The following is a 6,000-nucleotide window of genomic DNA, read 5'->3' on the forward strand; positions in this document are numbered from 1 at the left end:
TGTGGTGACATGTGGTGAGAAAAGGCCAACCTGATGACGTGACGTGAGGTTAGGCTACCGTCCACCTGCCTGGGAACCCCCTTGGCCACGCTTCACTGAAACCTTGGAAAGCAGAACCGTGGGGGATGGAGGAAGGGGCTACTGTGATATTTCAGCGTCACGTGGTCATGGAGGCCAGCATGAAGCACGTGTCACCCTCTTTTAGGCTCTCTTCCCTCCTGTCACCGAAGGCCATGATGGAATAGGCATCGGTCACCCCGGCCCCGCTAGTTTTATGATCCTGGGTAAAAAACTCAGTTTCTTCCTTGAAAATTAGGAATAAAATGATCAGACTTGCCCCTTCCAAGGGGCCCAATAACCTGTGTGAGAGCATTGTGTAAACCGTATAGCACCCCCTAAAGACTCCTGCAAGTGTGAGGGATTCCTTTTTTTTTTTTTTAATTTAATTTATTTATTTACTTAAAAAATTTTTTTTTAACATTTATTTATTTTTTGAGAGACAGAGACAGGAAAGACAGAGTATGAGCGAGGGAAGGGCAGAGAGAGAAGGAGACACAGAATCCGAAGCAGGCTCCAGGCTCTGAGCCATCAGCACTGAGCCCAACTGGGGGCTGGAACCCATGAACCATGAGATCATGACCTTAGCCGAAGTCGGATGCTCAACCAACTGAGCCACGCAGGTGCCCCTAAATTTTTTTTTAATGTTTATTTATTAGTGAGCGAGAGAGAGAGAGAGCATGAATGGGGGGGAGGGGCAGAGAGAGAGAGAGAGAAGGAGACAGAGGATCTGAAGTGGGCTCCCTGCTGATAGCGCAGAGCCCAATGTGGGGCTCAAACTCACAAACCGCAAGATCATGACCTGAGCCGAAATCAGACGCTTAACCAACTGAGCCACCCAGTTTCCCCAGGGATTTTTTTTTTAATTTTTTTTTTTAACGTTTATTTATTTTTGAGACAGAGAGAGACAGATCATGAATGGGGGAGGGGCAGAGAGAGAGGGAGACACAGAATCGGAGGCAGGCTCCAGGCTCTGAGCCATCGGCCCAGAGCCCGACGCGGGGCTCGAACTCACGGACCGCGAGATCGTGACCTGAGCTGAAGTCGGACGCTTAACCGACTGAGCCACCCAGGCGCCCCTCCCCAGGGATTTTTGATGACTATGCCAGTGACCTCTGGTCTTTTGTGTGGCTGCGGGACAGTGAGGAACTCCCCTTGCCTGGATCACTCAACTCCGGCCTCAAAGTCGGGCTCAGGGACAAAAGTGAAACTCTACCGGTTAGCTTTATCTAAATCCCTCTAGTTAGCTGGCTTGTTTCCCAGAACCTCATCGAAATGGAGTATGAACCAACCAGGTTGGCCAGCCCAGAACGGAAAGTAAATACCATTAGGACCTCACCTCTGCTGGGTGCTGCATTTACCCACCCTCATTACTGGCCCCAGTGCCTTATCACAGTGTGCAACCTTGAACAAGTCATCACTTCCCTTCCTGGGCCTGAGTTTCTTGCTTTTTTCAAATCTTAGAGGGTTTGACAGGGTGATTTCTGGACTCCATCCAACCTCTTGAATTAGCAGGATTTTTACGTGAAGAGTTTGTTCACATATAAAACAGCATCAGGGACCCTCCAGTGTAAGTGTGGTAGCTTCAAGCCAGCACATCCTTGTGCTGGCAGGGACAAGGTGCACCGGATAGCCCCCTACTGACTTTTTCCTTTTTCTGTTTATCCCCCTAGCTGAGTCATGCGGGCTTGATTGGAACACAGGCCTGTTGCCAGATGTAAGCATGAGTCCCACTGCGCTGCCTGGGAGGTGACACCAGCTCAGAAATCTTGAACGTGAACTCTTTAGCAGCTGGGGATCAGAGGCTCTGGGCAAATATTGGGATCAGGTCCAAACAAACCGAGGGGTGAGAAGGCACTCCCTGGGGCTCCTGGGAAGGCAGCCCTGCCTCTTGTCCTCACGCGGCTGGACAGGGCCATGGTGCCGAGACCTATACTCCAGACATCTTGCTCCTAGGACACGGATGGTGATTGCACACCCTACCAGTTAAGAAACTTGTATAATTTGATAGGATAATGCAAGGGTATAGAAGGTCAAACTGAAAACAGAACAAGAATATTATTATCCTGATGGCAGCACAGTGATTTCTGAAGGGTAGGAGAGTGGGGAGGGACATGCTTCTCGCTGGTTCTGGTTCTGAGAGTGCTCTTTACATTATAATGTATGGGCTGCATTTACCTGACAGATCACTTTCCGATAACTCATTGAACATTCACTGTCTTATGCATCTTTCTGTGTCCATATTTACGCCACAGTTTTTAAGTTAAAAAAAAAAAAAAAAAATATATATATATATATATATATATATATATATTAGGGCGTGCAAAGCATACAGAACACGCCCATATATAGGGCGTGGCAAAAAGTCAGCATTTAGTTTTTATGGGGGCAGTTGTCCTCAGCTGGCTGAAACTAATCAGGAATGTCCCTCTCCCCTCATTTCCCAAACGTACCCCACTGGCTAGAGTAGCTCACAGGTGCAGAGAGGCACCTTCATAGGTAGTTTTGTGGCCACACCAACAGTTCCAACTCCACCTCTGATCCTTACTGTCGGTGTCGACAACTTGTTTCTATCTGAGCCTCGTTCATCCCCCCTCCTCGTTAGCAGACATTATTAGGTCCTTGCTATTTGGCAGACACCATGGGAGTAAAATCAAAGATGAAATGGTGAGGGATTCCCCTCTTTTGAGGGATTAGACGTCCACCATGGGTACCATGGGTAACAGATCCGTACCATGATGTTTTTGAAGGGTCAGGCTTCAGTTTTCTCATCTGTAGGTCTGACGACATATTTATAGGCACAGGCACATCCTCAGAAATGGTAGTTGTTGTCTGAGTGGCTGTCATGAAAGAGCACTGTCAGTGGGTCCTAGCTGGCGAGTGCGTGGGGCTGGGGATCTCTCAGCTGGCTTCGGAAGCACAGATGTGGTGTCAATTGACAAAGCAAAGTTGGGAGGGTATTTAAAATTCAATTTTTGCAATTCAAGCAGAGTGATGCCCGCCCCCCTCCCCCCGGAAGTGCAAGTGGGAGGGCCAGTGCTCAGGCCCAGCTGAGCTGCCGGGGCAATACTCCCAAGTGTGGAAAAAGCTGTGCTCACCAGCTCCAGCCACCATGTCTCCTGGAAACTGTACAAACACTGTCACATTTTAAAGAACCTCCTGGGATTTCAGAATAAACCAACTTTCTCATTTTTATGTACTTATTATCATTATTATTATTATTATTTACAGTTTTATTTCTTTATTTTGAGAGAGAGAGAGAGAGAGCATGGGTGAGGAGGGGTGAAAGAGAGAGAGAGAGAGAGAGAGAGAGAGAGAGAGAATCCCAAGAAGGTTCCACACTCAGCGCAGAGCCCAACACGGAGCTTGAACTCATGAACCATGAGATCGTGACCTGAGCCGAAATCAAGAGTCAGACGCTTAACTAACTGAGCCACCCAGGCGCCCCCAACTTTCTCGGTTTTAGAATAAAAAAAGTAAAACAATTTCAGCCTCCCTAAAACATTGAAGTATGCTGTAGTATTAGTAATTAGTTGTGGATTTCTATCTTTTGTAGGGCAGCATTTTGTTTTAACATAATTTTTTCTATAAATGTTTTATTTAGTTTGCTGTGTACATCATCAATTCTTTCTGCATTAGAGTTCCATCCTTTCATCTTCCTTCTAGCTTTCACACAATGATACTGTAGGGGATGATTTCTTTAAAGTTAATATGTGAGTCAACGTGCTAAATAAATCACAGCACTCATTTAAAAACCTTTGGTGTATATGCTAATCCCTTGCTCCAGAAAATTCAGTTAATGCATCTGGGTGCACAGCCAGACCTCTTCTAACCAGGAGCTCAGTGTTAAGCAAGCTCTCATGGCAAAGCCTCCCTGTCCGGGAGGTGCGTGGTGGGGGTGGGCAAGGTGATTTTTCCCAGCCCTTTGCAAAGCACATAAATGCTTGTCTTCTAGATATTCTCATTCTCTTTTTGTGCCCTCATTCTGCCTCCTGGCTCCTTTCCTCCAAGTCTTTAATGCCCTTCTGCCGGACCTGTTGGCCAGATCCCATCCCTCCAATTGCTGAACCCCATTTATACATTTTCCCTAGCAGGACTCCTACTCCCTCCCAACTTCTTTTCCTAGATTCCTTTGTCAGCAATCTGTTCTGTCCACTTGACCATGCCCAGCATTTGATGGATGCTGTGGAAGGTCAAAAGATCACAAAGACCGTCTCAGCCTCCAAGGACTCAATAGACCAGTAAAGGGAAAACTCTAAGAATCTGCAGAAAAGTATGGGCCCTCTTCATAGGAAAAATTATACACACGTTGCCCTAGGAAGTCCCTATCATCTCTGAATCATGGCATCCAGATTAAGAAGCCTGATGAGGGGCCCCGGGGTGGCTCAGTAGGTTAAGCATCCGACTTTGGCTCAGGTCATGATCTAGGATTCTGTGTCTCCCTCTCTCTCTGCCCCTCCCCTGCTTGTGCTCTCTCTCTCTCTCTCTCAAATAAATAAACATTAAACAAATAAGAAAAAAAAAAGAAGCCTGATGAGAACTGACATAATGGAAATATATATATGGTAGAGTTGAGGCACTTCCCAACTAAATCCCTATTCACTTGGGGTTTTGTCTCTGAGTGACATAAGAGAAGAAAACACGATAGGCTGCGATAGCTATAAAACAAGATAGAATAAAAAGAGAAGGCCATGGAAAATGGAAGGCAATGGGAAATTCTTTGTAAAATAGCATTTACCATATCAGACCACATCAATAACCAATAAGTACTTGAAGTGAAAACTGGTGCACCTTCTCTTTCTTTGATAGACGTTAAGAGTATTGTTTATCATTACCTGCTTCCCCTTCCCTTCTGGACGCATAAAAGCTTTGTCGCTTTGTAGTTGAGTAGGACTATATGACCTGCCTTGGAAGCGACATCTGTCACCCCAGGCTGACACAGTGGAAATCCCACTTGCAATTCTCCAGCTGCCTTTCTCTTTCCCCACCAGGCAGGAAACTTCGTGTTGACATGGTGGGGCCACCCAATTGAAGCGAACGCACTATTGAGCAACACAGAAGTGTCACTCAGGCCTGCACTAGAATCTGCATGAATGGACACATCAACCCTTTCCCTCGTGGAGTTTTGGGAGTTTTTCTTCTTGCACTGTACTCTGTTGGAAATACTAATGCATCCACTAATGCATCTCCCAGGGGCACTGGCACTGAAGAAGAGGGGCATGCTGATTTCCATGGATCTCTGATTTGTGGATCAATAGTTTTGAGCAGTAGGTTCCTCCTTGTGTATAATACCTTTTTGTCCTCCTCTACATAGAGCATAATAAAAATGTCAACCACATCTGTATGTCAAAATAAAAATAGCCAAAGTTTTGACCTCTCTTGTCTGAAATGTTGGTGGCTTCAATTTTAAAGGAATAATTTGTTACAAAGTGCCTTACAGCCATTGCTAGAAGTGTGTGTTCTAGTTGGTTCTTTCCCCAGGAAATTGTGTGAATGGCATGTGGGAGAGAAGAGGGTCAACACATGACCACTAATGTGATTAATTAAAGGGCTTAGTATAAATGACCGGTGGTATTTAGTGGTACATTGGAGGGATTAATGCTGGTTAAACACATGGGTGGCGGGGGCAGATTAATGAATAATTCAGCAGCTGTGAAAGGGTGGGAGCATTTTTAGATGGAGAAATTAATAAACATCTCTACCTCCATATTACATGTGAGGGATCTCACTTTAATCCTTTAAATGCCTTCACCCTCTGTAATTGGGTAATTAGTTTAGGAGACCGTGTAACAAATACCCAAGGAGAATGAAAAACAACAAACGCATATGAATAAATAGGAGCTTTTAATTTTATATCAAATCAGCACTTTCCATTTCTTTTCTTGTTCAGGTGTAACAATCCTCACAGGGGTCTTACTGCCTTTCCACAAGGATGGGGGCCAG

The 6,000-nt window shown here is 45.5% G+C and overlaps 1 long non-coding RNA gene across 1 annotated transcript in view; it reads left to right on the forward strand.

The window, feature by feature from the left end:
* Positions 1 to 5,430, forward strand: part of LOC125937664 (uncharacterized) — a 206,182-nt gene extending 200,752 nt beyond the window's left edge. Inside the window, exon 4 of the long non-coding RNA XR_007462458.1 lies at positions 5,049 to 5,430. This is a non-coding gene — a long non-coding RNA (uncharacterized LOC125937664). The remainder of the gene's footprint in view (positions 1 to 5,048) is intronic.
* Positions 5,431 to 6,000: the final 570 nt, after the last annotated feature.

This window comes from Panthera uncia (assembly GCF_023721935.1).
Source record: "Panthera uncia isolate 11264 chromosome A3 unlocalized genomic scaffold, Puncia_PCG_1.0 HiC_scaffold_12, whole genome shotgun sequence".
NCBI lineage: Eukaryota > Metazoa > Chordata > Mammalia > Carnivora > Felidae > Panthera > Panthera uncia.